This window comes from Notamacropus eugenii, chromosome 1 (assembly GCF_028372415.1).
Source record: "Notamacropus eugenii isolate mMacEug1 chromosome 1, mMacEug1.pri_v2, whole genome shotgun sequence".
Lineage (NCBI taxonomy): Eukaryota > Metazoa > Chordata > Mammalia > Diprotodontia > Macropodidae > Notamacropus > Notamacropus eugenii.
In genome coordinates, this window is record NC_092872.1 from 670,800,516 (window position 1) to 670,817,699 (window position 17,184).

The following is a 17,184-nucleotide window of genomic DNA, read 5'->3' on the forward strand; positions in this document are numbered from 1 at the left end:
TCTTTAAATTATTCATTTTTTATGATTTTTATTGTATGATGATAAGCCGTTATATTCAAATATCATAATTTTTTGCTCTCGCCTTTTGCTCACAATGTTCTTCCACTAACATGCTGAAGAAAACATATGGTGGAGAATTGGGAGAACATAGCCTAGGGAGATGACATTTTGATCCCAAAGTCTAAGCATTGAAGGCAGTTTGCCATTTAGTTGATGAGACTATGCGTTATGTACTAAATGGTTTGAGTTTAAATCCCTGCCAATAACATTAGATTGTATACCTAAGTTTCTCTGTGCTTCAGACTTTGTCAGTGAATTGGTGTTGCCTGGGAATCACCAGTGAAGAGCTAATTATGATCTAATGATCACAGACAGACATGGCTGGTAATGGGGAAGTGAGTCTGACCTCATCTCTGTGACGGAACCCTCAGAGCCACACACATAGAGCAAAGACCTGGCTTTTTACCTAACACTTGCACAGTGATCTCATGAGGAACTCAGTGAAGCCAACTCCCTAATCTGGGATATCCTCATGGTACTAGCAAGACTTAACACAGGATTGTTGTTGTCTTGTTTTTCTTTACTTCACCTGCCTCAGAGGAAAAAATCATTTCAAAATCAGGATCTTTACACTGAACTGGTCAGCTCGGTGGCTAGCTGATGCAGTAGATAAACAGCTGGACTTAGAGTCAGGAAGATTCATCTTCCTGAGTTCAAATCTGGCAACAATCTTCTGAAACATTCTCTCAGAATTTACCTTCCAAATGAAGTCGTGGATGGTCAAGGCTAAAACAAAGAAAAATTAGTCAAAGATGATTCTCATACCCAGAACAGAGACTTTTCTATACTGGGTGCCTATAACCATCTAGATTTGACATTTTCTTTTAGTGACAACTTTGAGAGGCTGCCATTTTCCTCCCTGGGTGATTGGTGTTTAATAATTCACTCAGGATCTAGCTATGGAATATTTCAGCTCTATCTCTAATTTATTTTCAACATTCCAATTGCATTAGAGCATGAGTATATATTTCTTTCTAATTCAGTCAATTAGTCCTGTTCCCAAGATTGTGCTCAGATAGCTGCAAAGTCAGAATTTACTCATACTGAGAACCCTGATGGCTGATGAGTGAATTACAAGAAACTTCTCTCCATCCTTCATCCCCTGTTCTGCATTATTCCTTCTGCTTTTACCTTGTACTTTATTTCTACTGATTCCAACCCTCTCCTTAAAAATCAGTTACATATGATAGGTACCTTTCTGTTAAGTTGACAATCTCCTGAATCTACACTTGATTATACTTAGAATCCTCCCCCTGTTTATTAACTATCACTTTGGGAGGTGAGTTGGCATTGATGGATCCTATTGTGTGTTGTGTCTGTCCAGCTCTTCCAGGATTTATAGCATGTTTAATTATGTCTCAAACTATTCTTTTCCCCTTGCAAGGTCAAGACTACTGAACTAGTTTAATATTTTTTCATTATATATATTTAAGAAATGTTGTGCCTTCAATGGTCCCTTCAAATTAGGATTATGTGTCTTAAGAATTTGTGCACGAAAGCTTGATAGTTTTTTCCTCATTAAAAAGGATGCAATAAGTTAAGGATATGCTCATTCTCAACTTCACTATGCCTCTCTGAGGGTCAGTTTCTTCATCTTTGAAATCAGAATACCAATACTGGAAGTACATAGGTCCCAGGATTGTTGTGAGAAGCAAATATGATATTGAATGCAAAAGTTCTTTGTTATTATAATGCACTAAGTAAATGCAGGCTGTTTTCAGTACATTCACTGAATGCAATATTCATTCCATCCAAGTGGGACATTCCAGCTCTTGGATATGTACCCAACTCCCAAACTCATCCACCAAAAAAAATCAGCTTTTAGAGAATGAAAGAAGAGTACTGACCCTATTTTCTCAGTGAGTACAGAATAATAAATGGCAGCTGATTTGGTTGTCATAGAGCACAAAGGCTTGAAAAATATCAGAAAAACAAGGGGGAAGCTTGAATGGAGTTGAACAGCTCTCCTAGTAAGAGTTGACAAGTAAGTAAACAGAAAAAAAAATCAGATACAAAGTTTGTGTGTACTTCGTTTCACTGGAATACTGCTGCTTTGGCTGTTAGGTTACTATAGGAGACATAGGAGGAAATCCTTGAAGCCATGTGGCTCTTAGGTTGATGTAAAAGAAAACTGCTAAAACTATGAAAAGTGATGGTGGCACCTCATTTTTACATAACACCATAACACACTTTTTCAAAAGGCACCAACACTTTCCAGTAAGATGCTTCAGACAACAAATCAAAGTGTGAAGGATTTGTTTTTGCCCCTATGGAAATCGTTTAATGCTATTGGCCTCAGACCCAATTACATGATTATTTATAAGATGCATAATTTGCATGTCTGGTTAAGTCTTTCCCACCCCTATCTTGAATAGGCTCCACATCATTTGAATCTCTCACAGAATTTTCTCTTAAAAATCTGAAGGCTTAAGTGAGCATTATGATAACTTCTGGAGGGTAGCTGTTCTATGATAAAGAACAAGAATTCTTAACGTGTGTGTGTGTGTGTGTGTGTGTGTGTGTGTGTGTGTGAAGAGAGAGAGAGACAGAGACAGAGAGAGCAAGACACAAAGACACAGAGAGAAAGAGACAGAGATGGACCCTTTTGGGACTATTACAGCTGATGGACCCCCTTCTCAGGTTAAGGTTTTAAGATGATTGAAATACTCAGGATTGCAAAGGAAACCAAATATATACAATGGCCAAGTCTATCTAAAAAATAAAATTCAAGGAGCCAGGTTAAGAATCTTTGATACAGAAGGAAAGCTAAACTCTAGAAGCTCTCCAGGGAGAATTTCAAGGACCTAGAATGTAATCCCAATCCTTTATTGGGGCTATATTAAACATAATTACTTATGTAGGATAGGTAACGTCAAAACTCCTTTGTGGTCAGTATTTTTCTGACCATAGAAAAATGAAACTAGTAGATACCGGTTTTGATTGCTGTTTCCTGGGAGCAATAGAGTGGGTAGTTTCTTGTTTATAACACAGCTACTAAAAAAGATCCCAGAGTTGTTTACATGGCTAATCAAAGAGGAAGTACATTTCCTTGTTGAATGGGTGAGAGGCTACTTTATTCCTAATGGCAAATACCAAGTTCATTTGCTTTTGGGTTTAATGGAATATACTTTCTTTCACTTCGTGAAATTATTTTTAAATATAGGAGTTGGCATAACATATATAATGCCAAGTTATTTGGGAATTCTTGGGTATGCATATGTTTTTTTCTTTTATGTTTACTAGTAAGAGATTAGAATCAAATGCAAAAGGGGAGAAAAGGGAAGGAGCATTTATAAATTGCTTACTATACTCCAGCCACTATACTAAGCATTTGATCCTCACAGCAACCCCTGAGGTTGGTACTGCTATTATCCCCATTTTACATTTGAGGAAACTGAGTCAAAGAGAAGTGACTTGCCCAGGGCCACACAGTGTCTGAGGCCAGATATGAACTCAGATCTTCCTCACTCTAGGCCCTGTGCTGTACCCACTGTGCCACCTCGGATGATTCCATGTAAGACTAATGACAATTCTCAGTGGTATCTAGCAATTCCATACTACCTCTAACTTCTGTTTGGAGGCAGTATGAAGAAATATAAATGGGCCTAGAACTTGGAGTTGGATGATGTGTTCTAGCTGAGACTCTATAACGTTAGACCAGAGCAGTAGAGCTTTAGAATCCCCCTAGTCTAGGTAATGTAACTGAGCTTCAGAGAACTCATGTGACTTACCCAAGGTCACACATGTGGTCAGTTGCAAAGATGGGATTTAGGACTTGGAGTTGGAAGAATCTTTTATGTCATTTGAATTCAGTGCCTTTATTTTAAAGATAAGGAAACAGAAAACCAGACAGGATTTGCCAAAGTCACAAAGGTGGCATAACCAGGATTAGAACTCAGGTCCTGTGAAACTAAACTTGGCCTTCTTTCTTGTGATTCCAAAGACAGTACTTTCTTGGGTACTCTGAGCTTCTTTTTTTTCCTCATCTGTAAAGGGAAAAATCATAATAGCCTATCTTCTTTTTTTTCTGGGAAGAGTCAACATCTGTGATTTAATAATCAGCTATATACCTGATGTATTATTTAATAATAAAAATGAATTCTTTAATAAGAATTTAATAAATCTGAGAAACTTGCTCCAATGATACAGATCCACAACTGTAATGCAATTTGTAGTTGTCTGGGGAATTAGGAAGGTGACTTAAATAGGGTCATATGGGCCAATATATATCAAGGGGAGATGTAAAATGCAGTATGAAAAGTCCATCAAAAAGGTACATAGTATGGATTTGCCTTCAAGTTTGAAATGAACATGCAAAATCCAAATATAATGGAAAGTTAGGTACCAATTCTGGTCAAGGGGGAAAAAAGCCATAATGAGCTATATAGCTTTAATTTGGTTTCCAGGTTTTATTCCATAAAACCAAGAATACAGGTGAGAGGAGGGGAACAGATGTGGAGAAAACCTGCTTAAAGAAACCTTTCCAGCACCTGGCTCCATTCAGGGTTGTTAATCTCTCTGAGTGCTGAGTTCTGTCCCCTGAGTCCCAAACTAACTATTATGGATGAGAATAAAAAGAGCTCCTGCTCCTATCTCATTCATCTTAATAGTTTACAAATTGTATATGCCTAATATAGAAATATGTACATATACACAAACACATAGAGTATGGCTACAATTTTCTTGATGAGAAAATGAGTCTACTCTACAGGGCACACCAAAGTGATATATGGATGTCATCTTACAAGTGGAATGTGAAAATGGTATATTTAACTACAGTTACAGTGAATGATAGTACAAAAATGCCTAAAGCTACTTTATTCTACATTAGAATTCACGTATAAGGGGTTTCCCATCATGGATGTAACTTGCATCCCACAGTCAAGTTTCAAAAGTCTAATATTCAAATTTTAAAAGGAGGGAAATGACAAAAGGAAATAATTGTTTGTTTAATACTTAGATCGGTCAGTTAACCAGTCAATAAGCATTTATAACTGTTTGCTATACTCTGTGCTCAGCTAAGCATTGGAGATACCAAGAAAGACAGAAACAATGTCTTCAAGGACTTGAATTCTAGTGGGAGAGACAATATGCAAATAGCTGTTCATGTAAGATATGACAGATATGGGGCAGCTAGGTGGCACAGTGGATAGATTACTGGACCTGGAATCAGGAATACCTGAGTTCAAATCCAGCTTCAGACACTTACTAGCTGTGTGACCCTGAACAAGTCACTTAACCCTGTTTACCTCAGTTTCCTCATCTGTAAAATGAGTTGGAGAAGGAAATGGCAAGCCATTTCAGTATCTTTGGCAAGAAAGAAGTAGGGATGTGGAAGCACCATAGAAGATGGGATTTCAGCTGAATCTTGAAGTATACCAGAAAAGACAGGCCACAGAAATGAAGAGAGAGGATTTCAACCATGGGGGAAGGTGTGTGTGTGTGTGTGTGTGTGTGTGTGTGTGTAAAGCCAGTGAAAAACATTGGGATCAGGAGATGTAGCATTCAAGAACAGGAAAAAGATGGGTGTTGCCTGTTTGTAAAATACATGGAGGGGAATGAAGTGTGATACTGGAAATGGAAATGTAGGAAGGGGCTTGGTTGGGAAGGGCTTTAAAAGCCAAACAAAGGATGAAGATCTGATCCTGGAGCCACTGGGTTTTATTGTTTGTCTTTGGTTTAGTATGAGCCTAAGGTTTTTGTTTTGGGCAGATTCTATATGTTTTTATCACGTCTGCAGTGAGGAGAATCAGTTCTCACAGCAGCTTGAGTCTATGAGTAAGAGAGAACCTTGGTCTGTGCTGTAGGTGGAAGACTGTGTTAAACTAGGCATAGAACTTAGACTCAACAAAAGCAAAGCTGACACTCATGCCATTGTTTTCTGTCACATGTAAGGAAAGAATATAGGTTTAAGCAAATGGGTGACAGCGAGTAGGAGCACATCTGTTTGCTTCTGTGCAGATTGATGTTTGGAGTTTCCACTTTTTCAGAATTACATTTCTTCCCATTTCCTCAGAATGGAAAGTTGATTGTGGAGCATCCATTACCTGTGTTCTCAAAGGAGGCAGAAGATGACCCAGGCTTGAGTTTCAGGCTCAAGGTCTCTTTCTTTAACAGCTGATCAATAATTTCCCATGGCTTTGGGCTATGAATGCTTCACCTGTGTTGCTGATATGGAAGAAGGGTGTAGACAGGCCTCTATTCCCATTACTCCAGCTCTGCTCAGTGACAAACTCAAGTTAAAAAGGCCAGATCAGCCAAGTTAAGGTTTAGGGTTGGTTTAGATACCTGAAGATATATAGGACAATGAATCCTGCATTTGGATCTCATAAACACCCTTGATTTTAAATCTTACCCGGTATATTTCCAGATCTTATGCAGTTTTCACTTAGCTGCAGTGTTTATGAGGATTGATGACCAGTACCTTTAAGCTGCAGCTGAGAAGTTAGCAAATCAAGATATATTAGAACCTTGGTGAGTAACAATGGACTGAGTAGCTATCCTAGGGGGAGATATGGAAAGGACAGTGGTTGACAGTCAATTAGTGACATTTAGGGCTCACGACACATTTTGAATTGAGAATTTCTCCATTTCTATGCCTAACACACTGTGTCATTCTTTCCCTTTCCCTATGAGGAAGAAGAATGAATTTCTAGTGAATACTTACTTCCTCACTGAGGGTTCCCATCTGACTCCCTTTCTCTTCCTTTTTTCTTTTAAAATTGACCATTTTCATGGATTTTAGCAGTCACCACCTGCTTGCTTCTTTAACAGGGATTACTCTTGGAACTGATGCTTTGAAGATTGTTCTAGGAGCAGGTTAGTTGGGAAAGCCAGTGGAAGGCAGGTGCTTTCCTTCTGCCTGTTGCTACTAAAATCCCTCCTAATCTACCAAAGGGATCCCCTCACATTAGGTACCCTAGACAAGAAAGGAGTAGAGAAAGGCTAAACAGGGGTGGGGAATCTGTGCCTGGAGGTCAGATGTGGCCCTCTAGGTCCTCAAGTGCTGTCCTTTGATTGAATCCAAACTTCACTCAACAAATCCCCTTAAAAGGATTTGCTCTGTAAAACTTGGATTTGGTCAAAAGGCCCCACCCAAGGACCTAGAAGACCACATGTGTCCTTGAGGCTACCCCTGAAAGTAGGCAGGCATTCAATAAGAACTTGTTTAGTGATTAATAAAATAATTTATTCACCTTCTTCCTTTAACAAGGAAAGAATCAATAATATTGAATGAGGTGGGGGGGGGAGAAGGGGGGACGTCAGAGCCAAAATGAATAAGTAAAAGCAGTTAGGATAGTATGTGTAAATTTCACTTAGGAGAATTTCATTTAGGAGCTTTTAACTTGCTACGTTATCTCCCTCCTCAAAAAAAAAAAAAAGGAAAAAATGCAAATATAGTATTTAGGTAGCTTAAAAGAAGGATAATAAGATCTAAGAATTTAAAACTGGAAGGAAGCCTAGAAGTCATCTACTTCAGCCCCCTTTATTTTATAGTGATCTAAATGAACATTAGTGCTTTAAGATTAATAAAGTGCTTTGAAACATATTACTTAATTTAGTCCACAACCCTGTGAGGCAAGAATGATAACAGCTATGTGCTCAAGAGAAGAAAACTAAGGCTGTGAAGGGCTACATACTTTCTCAAGTTTGAAAGAGTTGAAGTGACTTGTCCAGGGTCACACAAGCTAGAAAGTATCTGAGGCAGGACTTGAATTCAGGTTTTCCTAACTCTTATCTCCTAGTTCATCTAGCTGCCTAGAAGGCAAAGAAGACCTAGAGAGGTTAAGGGACTTGTCTGAGATCATACACACGCTAAATAAATAGTAGGACTATTGTTCAAACCCCCAGGTCCTTAGACTCTAAATCTCTTTGTTGTATAGGGAAAGTCTCAGGAAGATCCCCGTTTTAAATCCAAAGACATACAAGGTTCAGTGGAAAAAGTGATAGATTGGGAGTCAGAGGACTCTTCTCAGATCCTGACTTTGGTACTTACTATCTCTGTGACCTTGGGTAACTATTCTAACCTCTCTGGACCTCAGTTTCCTCATTTATAAAATGAAGGGATTAAAGTACATCATCTTAAAAAACCCTTTCATCTTTAAATCTGTGGTACAATGTCTTAAAGTTCCATTTCTTATTTAACCCATAAATATCATCCCTAGGCAAGTAATTTAACCTCATTTGACTTTCCTTATCTATTAAATGAGGGAAACACAGAATATTAGACTTTAAAGGAAACTCAGTGGCCATCAAGTTCAACCTGCACAACAAAGGAATCACGCTGTAACATTTCAGACAAGTAGTTGTCCAAACTTGGAGAAGAGGGTGGGTCATATTATCTCTAAGATCCCATAGGCACATATGTCTTAAGGTTTGCATTCAGATGAAAGACAGAAAATAGTCCTTACTTCCCCCCCCCCCTTTTTTTTTACCATAACCATTCAAGACGATTATTTCCAAACTCAAATGGAATTTCGGAAACTAATCCTTCCATTAGTTATTCATATGAATTGAAACTAAAATGGAATTTCTGGGCTGGTCCTGAAATGGATTAAGTTCCTAAGGACTATTCTGACCCAGGCCTGTTTCCCACCCTTCACAGAAAAGTCATCCCAAAAGCCTGAAATCTGGAGGTAAATTACAAAGACAATGACATTGATGCCCTATGTTTCTCCTCTGTATATCACTAGGTGAGTTATGTCTGGAAGTTTCAGAACTTTCAGTGATGTTCAAGAATCTCTAGAAATGAACTTTTAGGTATGTCTGAAGTCTTGTTCCAAGCCAGGCAGGCAGATGAAAAATATGACTTAGCTGTCCTGTGTCCTTTTTCCTCCTTTATAGTCACTCACAATATTGAGGAATAACAAAAATGATGATGTTGCTGTTGCTTCAGTTGCTGTAGTAGTAGTAGTAGTAGTAGTAGTAGTAGTAGTAGTAGTAGTAGTAGTAGTAGTAGTAGTTAGTAGTAGTTGCTGCTGATGCTGTTGCTGTTGTTGTGGACTTCGTACCAGGGAGGAGACTCTGTCTGACAGTATAGAACAGCTACTATTCAACCAACCAAGACCAAATCAATTCAACAGCATTCATCAAGTGGGTCAAGACTATGGAGGAAGGACCAAGGAATACCACAATTCCTTGCATTTCTTCCTTCTTGATGTGATATTTGGGATGGAAGAAGGTAGGTGAAATGAAAACATCACTTTTTCAAAAGTTAAATGGGCCTCAAGATTGGGTGGGGCTGCATTTATACTCCAGAAAGATTGCTCTGGAAATGTGATTTTGCTAAGCTGGAAGGAGCATCAGATCAACAGATCCTTAGTCTGCTATTTCACTGGGAACCCAGCAATTCACTGGCTTGGATTCTTCATTTGTAAGGAGTTCAGGGTTCCCCTGGGCCATTCGCCATAAGGCAGCAACCAGTCAACCATAATGAATTAGTGTCAGGTCTAGATTTAGCACATACAGTGTCCCACTTTCTTAAAGAGCACCTCTAGGTCATGTAGTTAGTTATTGAAATGCTTGCAAATGCTTTTGGATTCCCAGGGGCTAGATGAGGCTAGAAGAATATTTTCTTTAACACATGATTACATATGAGGTACTCTCTCCTCTCTAGATCTATTGAGTCTCAAGTTGAACTTACTACCAAGGAGATCTCATCTCATTGTGAAAGGTTGTATATAGTCTTCCTGGCTGATAGTGAAGGTAAAAGGAGAAATCTTGTAAATGGTGGTGGATTCACCTCCAAAGTTATCTAGGTCAATAAATAGGTTCTGACATAGTAATATAAAATGCTATCTGCACACCAGGACAATGATCCTGTCTCTTCCTCAGTAAGACTTGTAGTTGCTTTTTCAGTGGATGGGAAGGATTTGTGCCACTTTGTGAATACCATCTTACCCTGTTCTCACTGTGAATAACAAAAAAATACTGTTATCAGCCAGTTTATCCAAGACACAGCATAGCACCCTGTGGCTATGGAATGAAAGACAACTAGCCTATAAAGAGACAGGTATCATTAGCTCAGTCCTCTACCCATTTATGGTAACTAATTAGCTGTACAGTTACAGATGTAACTCTCCTTTTCTTTGTTTTTCTATTTTTTTAACTAGATCTGTGATTTCATTAATGTAAGTAATCCCAGGTGAGGAAATCTCCTCTACGAACAGAGATGGTATTGGTTCTGCAACTTACAGTCTTAGAAAGTATCGTGAGAGTTTGTTACTTTTCCAAGTAAAAGCAATTTTTCCCATTGCAACTTGGAAATCTGAAGTTCCTTTAGACTACCAGTAGCTACACACACACACACACACACACACACACACACACACACACACATTTATTTGATTCTTATAAAAACCCCTTTTGAGGTAGGTAGTACAAGTATTTCTATTTCCATTTTACAAATAAAGAAATTGTGACTCAGTAAGGTTGTGTTTCAGCCAAAATTATAAAGCTAATAAGGTAATTATCTACTTCTCTTTCACCAACCCTCTTTTCCCTTCTAACGGTACTGCTTCTCTCTGGGTACCGTCATTCATCCAGTGTTTCATTTTCAAAACTTTGGTTATGCTTTTGAATTTTATCTATGAACTCCTATATATAAACATTGACAAAGTCTACTTGATTCTACTCCTAAGAAACCTATGGATCCCTTACTCTTTATCCTGACTGCCTTTGTCTTATTACAGATTCCTATTACTACCTGTCTGTACCAATAATACTAACATGATAGCATTTTTTCAGTAACTTAAGCCTTACAAAGTGATTTATATGTGATCTCATTTGATCCTCACAGTAACCCTATAAAGTAAGTGCTATTATGATAACCCTTTTACAAATGTCGGAACTGAGACTCAAAAAGGCCAAAAGTAACTTCCCAGGACTATATATCCAGTAAATCTGAGGCAGAAATGGCATTCAAGTCTTCCTGACTCCAGTGCAGTATTTTATCCACTATGCCAGCTAGTTTTTGAATAACTTTCCTGCTGCCATTTTCTGTCTTCTCCAATCTCTCCCAGTGGAATTATCTTCTTTGTTCATAAATCTGACCATGTCATTTCTATGCTCAAAAATCTCCATTGCACCCTTATTACTAATTTTTGTTTTTTACATAATTGGGGTTAACTGACCTGTCCAGGGTCACACAACTGATAAGTATTGACCACATTTGAACTCAGGTCCTTTTGACTCCAGGGCCTGTACTCTATCCACTGTGCCACCTCACTGCTCCACCCCTATTGCTTATTGAATAAATTTCAATTAATTGTCATTCAACACTCTTTGCAGTCTAGTGCCATTCTAACTTTCTATTCTTACCTCAGATTATTTCTACACATGGCTCCTATATTCTAGAGGCACTGATCTACCTTCATCCCCCCCAAATATTATGCTTTTTCACCTCTGTGCTGATTCCTTTGCCTGAAGTTCCAGCCCTCCCTAATTTTCCTATTAAATAATCATCGTCAGCAAAAGCCACCTTCTCCATGAGACTGGCATTGCACAATGGAAAGACCACTCTGTTTTGGAATCACAGGACCTGCGTTCAAATTCTACCTCTGACACTTAGGACCTGTGTGAGCTTCAGCAAGTCTGTTAGGTTAAGCATCAGGTTCTTCAGAAGTAAAATGAGGACTTAGAATGAGAGGATCTTGAAGGTTCCTTTCTGTTGGAAATCTGTGTGTCTTCTGTAATCTCCCTTGGTGGAAATGGCCTTTCTTTCTAGCTTATGCTTTAATTTATTTCTAGGCTCTCTAATGCCCTAAGAATTCAATATTATGTGATATAATTTTATATTTGTATTTAATCTCTCCATTAATTAAAAGAGTAAAGGAAGCTTGCTTTAACTAAATTTTCTGTCTCTCTCAGTACTTAATGTAATATTCTATGTACACAGTGAACTTCCTAAACACTTGTTGAATGATTCAGTGAAAAACTACTGAAGATGCCAAAGCTAGGATAAAAACTTGCATCTTCTAACTGCAAATAGAAGTGTTTTTCCCATAACGTCTTCTAAGGTCTCTTCCAACTTTGAGCTTGAAAGGTTGTTCACTAAGTACATTTTTACTTTCTTTGGGTACTCATACACTTACTAGCTGTGTGACCCTAGACAATTCACTTAACCTCTGTTTGCCTCATTTGCTTCATTTGTAAAATAAGGACCATAATAGCACTTACCTCCCAGGATTGTCGTGAGGGTCAAATGATATAATATTTGTAAAGCATTTAGCACAGTGCCTGGTGCATAAATAAGTGTTATATAAATGTTGTTACGATTTATTGTTACTATTACTACTACTGTTACTCTGTCTCTGATATTTTCTTCCCTACCTTTCTCTTCTTTCTTCCTTCCTTTTCCTTTTTCTTGTCTTTCCTCCCTCTTTATTTTCCTTCCTTCTTTCCTTCCTTCCCTTCTTTCTTGCTTTTTTTCTTTCTTGCCTTCATCCCTCACTCTTTCCTTCCCTCCCTCTTTCCTTCCCTCCCTCTTTCTTTCTTCCTTTCTCTTTCTTTCTTTCTTTTTCTTTCTTTCTTTCTTTTTTTCTTTCTTTCATTCTTTCTTTCTCTCTTTCTTTCTTTCTTTCTTTTTCTTTCTTCCCTTCCTCTCTCTCTTCCTTTTTTTCTTTCTTTTTTCTTTCTTTCTTTTTTCCTCCCTCCCTCCTTTGTTTCTTTGTATCTTTGTTACTTTGTTTCTTTCTTTCAAAATATCATTACCTAAAATGAAATCTATGTCAAAAATAAGAACACTTTTCCTCTTATAATTTAGTATTTCATCTGAAACATACTCTTCAACAGAAATTTCTAATGACTTAAATAGGGCCTTATCATTTCATTGTCAATGAGTTTTTCCAGTTTGCATAAATAATTGATGAGATGATGGATTGAGTTTTCCTTTTGGATACAGACTGCTTTTGTGACACCATTGCCTTTGGCATTCTACTGCTACCTCCCCCTTCTCTCCTTTGACTTCTGTTTATTAGTCTTTTAAAAGAGAGGGGATAATGTTCGTTTTCTGTTTTGGAAACCAAAATGGGAATATGGGGTGTGTGTGGGTGTGTACATACATACATACGTGTGTGTATATATGCACATATACACACTATACGTGTGCATATGTTTACATATATACACACACTCATATACATGTATATGCATACACACAATTCATATACTAATGCATCTGATTTCAGGTTATACTATTCCTGGAGAACTTCTGGACTAATGCAAGATTGAAAAATAACTACAGGAACTGTATCTTTCTCAGAAAAATAGAGGAATTAAAGTTGCTTTAATATAAACACATCACTGTGTCTGCGGACTGCTAATAGGCTTGGCAAAAACCAAAACCTGTTTTAATATAAGTAAATGTTTACTTGTTTCCAATTACATTTTTCTCCATATTTTCCCCTTAAGGATCAGTTAGTTGATTTTAAAACATTCAGAAATGTTGTGATTTTTTTAAGGGCAGGGGGGATATCATATTCACTGGGATATGTATATATGCAAATACGCACGCACACACACACACACACACACACACACACACATGAGCATACTATCATACACCCACACAAGCACACAAATAGAACTGCACACAGACATAAGCATATGCTCTCCTACAAACAATCGCACACTCACACACTCACATACACAATTACACACACACACACTTACACACACACACACACACACATACACACACACACCAAGGTGGGGAAGAGGTAAAGAAGAGCATTTGGTACTATCACGTAGAGAACTGGTTGTGGATTCAGGAGAAGTTAGGTCCCATTTTGCCTGTGACCCATACTGACTTTGTGACAATGACCAGGACGTTTAGCCTCTCAGTTTCCTAGGCAATTCTCTAAGACTGAGTTACAGAAGAGGTGCCAGTCTGCCCTGGAAGAGGGAGTTGGTTCAGGGGGAATTCTGTTTAACAATGAAATGAAAGATCCAGGGGAAAAAAATACAAAATATATGCAATGTGGTTTATTTGGTCCCTTTCCCACTGCTATGCTCTGTAAGGAAATACATTGCTAATCATTTGATATAGCCAAAAAATTATAGGAAATACATAGAATTTATAAAACAAAACTTTTTAATTCATAATAGTCTAACTTATGGATGCTTGACTTGGGGTTAATGAATTGTGTTTTTTTTTCCTCAATGCCTTGATTATTTTTGATAATTTTCAACTTAATTAGTTTCTTTTGTAGGCCTATGTATTTTATTTTGTGAGTTTTAAAGACATTATTTTGAGTGTCCAGAAGCATCAGTAGACTGCCAAAGGGACCTAATGCACGAAGAAAAGTTAAGAATTCATGATCCAGTGCTTGCTAGCACATATGGTAAAATTAGAAAGATACAGAAAAGATTAGCATGGCCCCTGTGCAAGCATGACACACAAATTCATGAAGGATTCATGGTCTATTTTAATATCTATGTTAACTTCTCATATTCTCCCTGACTAAAAAAAAAAAAATCACTGAGCTGCAGATATACCCATTGCCACTGAGAATATTTCAAATCCATTGATATCTCATGCAGCCAGTGAGTAATGTTCCCAATGTTCAAAGCCTTTTAATTAACACAAGATTTAACTCTCATTCCCTTATCTTTTCTTTCCTCCCCATTTTGATTTATCATCAAAGGATCCTGAGAAGTTATCTTGTTCAAACATCTTATTTTACAGATGAAGAAACTGAGACCTAGAGAGTTGACATGACTTGCCCAAGGTCACAAAATTAATCATTTGATAATATACTAATGAATTTATGCAAATAAAAAATTTGTAGTTCTTTCTTTTTTTGAAATTCCTTTTGAAGAATCTATAGTACAATCTAGTAGTAAGGTATAATAGATAGAACATGTACTTGGGTTCAGAAGACCTGGGCTTGAGTCCTCGTTCTGATATTTCTGTGTGCCATGAGGCAAGTCACTCAACCTCTCTTGTCTTTGGGTTCGTCATCTGCAAAATGAAGGGATTGATCAAGAAGACAGATAAGGTCATTTCCAGAGATGAACATTGCTACAAGTTAAAAACTGTAGAATCTTTCCTCGTTTTTGTTCTGATGATTTGTCCCATCGGTCTGATTGACCCTAAACAGGGCAGGGCAGATATATAAGACTTTGACCAGATCACAGATTAAGGCAAATGCAACAGTACACAGCCCAGACTTAAACAGAATCCTGAGACCACTTGGGTAGGATTGCTATCATTCCATCATGTCTAACTCTATATGACCAAACTGATTTTGTCCATGGGGTTTTCTTGGCAAAGGTACTGGAGTATGCCATTTTCCTTCTACAGTGTGTCCTCATTTTACTGATGAGAAACTGAGGTGAAAAAGAGTTAAGTGACTTGCCTAGGGTCATATAGCTACTAAGTGTCTGAGGTTGGATTTGAATTCAGATCTTCTTGACTCTAGGCCCACTGCACCACTTAGCTGCCCCTGGGTAACCTTCAGTCAGTTGGGGAAGGCTTTAGCTGGAGCCATTCCTTCAGCAACAGTTCCAATGTTCTTCTGATAAACCTCTCATCCTGTCTTGCCTTTGACCCTGTGGTAGAATCTCCTGGATCTAAAAGGACCACCTTTAGATAGGTGAAATATGTGTCTTCTGATATAGTGAGGGTCCTATGTAAAAGCTAGAAAAGGAGAAGAGAGTGTGTGTGCTTGTGTCCAAACAGAGAACCATGCCTTCCTGGTCAATTCAGGGTTTTGTTTTGTCAGATTCTGGGGTCTGTCCATTTGAATAGGCCTCACATCCTTATCACATGTGTCTATCATCTTTGACCCAGTCATTTTCTGGGCCTGAGTCAGGGAATCCTGGAAACTGGTTAAAAAACAACCTCTAGTAACCCTCAACATCCTAACATGTAATAGTGTTATCAGTATTCCTGTACTTGGCAGGAATGAGGTCTAGTTTTTGAAAGAGAAACAAGGGGAAAAACACACACACCCAAAACTACAGTGTTGTGCTAAGCCATGTTGTTGCCATGGCAATAGGGGCTATATACGTCTTGGAGAAAAGATATTTAAATATATGTGTGTGTATATATATATATATATATATATATATATATATATATATATATATATATATATATATATATATATATATAAAATCACAATTCTTTTACAAGGGAACCAAGCAGCCTGTCTGCATTTATGACACTTCCTTTTCTTTCATTTTTGCACAAAGGAAGTCATAAATCAAAGAAAAACCACAAATAGTTTTCAGAGTGCCTACTATGAGCAATCCATTCTTTTTTGTGTACTAATATAGGAGGCCTGAAGATAATATTTTCAAAATTCAATTAAAATTTAAAAAATTCTTTGATACAAGGTTCTACATTAGTTGCAAAAAAAAAAAATTTCAGTTCTACACCTTTCTACACTCAAAATGACTACAGTCATAAATTTGTAATAGTATTTGCTAACCACCACATCTCATCAGTCGATTAGGAATCCAAATGAACTGGGAACAGTTTGCTCTTCTTAGATATGCTCATGTGTTTTTCTAGAATGGAATCGTTTGCATAACATGTTGAAATAATACAGTATAATTTTCAATGTCTCCTTGCTGTTCTGAAAACCCCATTGTGTTGTCAGGGCTTCTAGCAAGTGTGATCTGAAATAGGCCACTACAACTGCTCTAAATAATACAAATGAGTACAAAATATTCCCACTTAACACTGGTTCTGTGGATGTAAATAATTCTGCCTTAAACAAAAAAAAAATCTATTCTATGAAAATGAGTGTTTCTGTATAGAGGAAGAAATACCAAGTGACTTTGATCCTGAATGCTAAGACACATGCAGTAGGCTTGTTTTAAAAAAAATAAATATGAAAATGTTTGAATATGTGTTTTGTGATTAGTGAGAATATGTTCAAAGACATATTCAGACACTTCTGATGGTAGACTACAAGGAGAAGTCTGGAGTGATCGTGGTTGTCAATGCCTGAGACATCCCTTATAGATGTACACTATTACCTCCTTTCCAGGAATTTTGTCTCTAATTGGGCTGGTGTATGTTTCCATATATCTTCCCTTGTCAATGTTCAATAAATATATCCATGATATAGTTGTGCTTTGTTTACAATGGTTTCTTTCTTTTCATGGGCCAGT

General features: G+C 37.6%; 1 protein-coding gene and 1 non-coding gene across 11 annotated transcripts in view; both read left to right on the plus strand.

Annotated features, from left to right (window-relative positions):
- Positions 1-17,184, plus strand: part of SLC8A1 (solute carrier family 8 member A1) — a 471,207-nt gene that overhangs the window by 102,210 nt on the left and 351,813 nt on the right. The window lies entirely within an intron of this gene.
- Positions 14,384-14,485, plus strand: LOC140521747 (U6 spliceosomal RNA). The gene has a single exon (XR_011973049.1). It is a non-coding gene; the product is annotated as a U6 spliceosomal RNA (small nuclear RNA).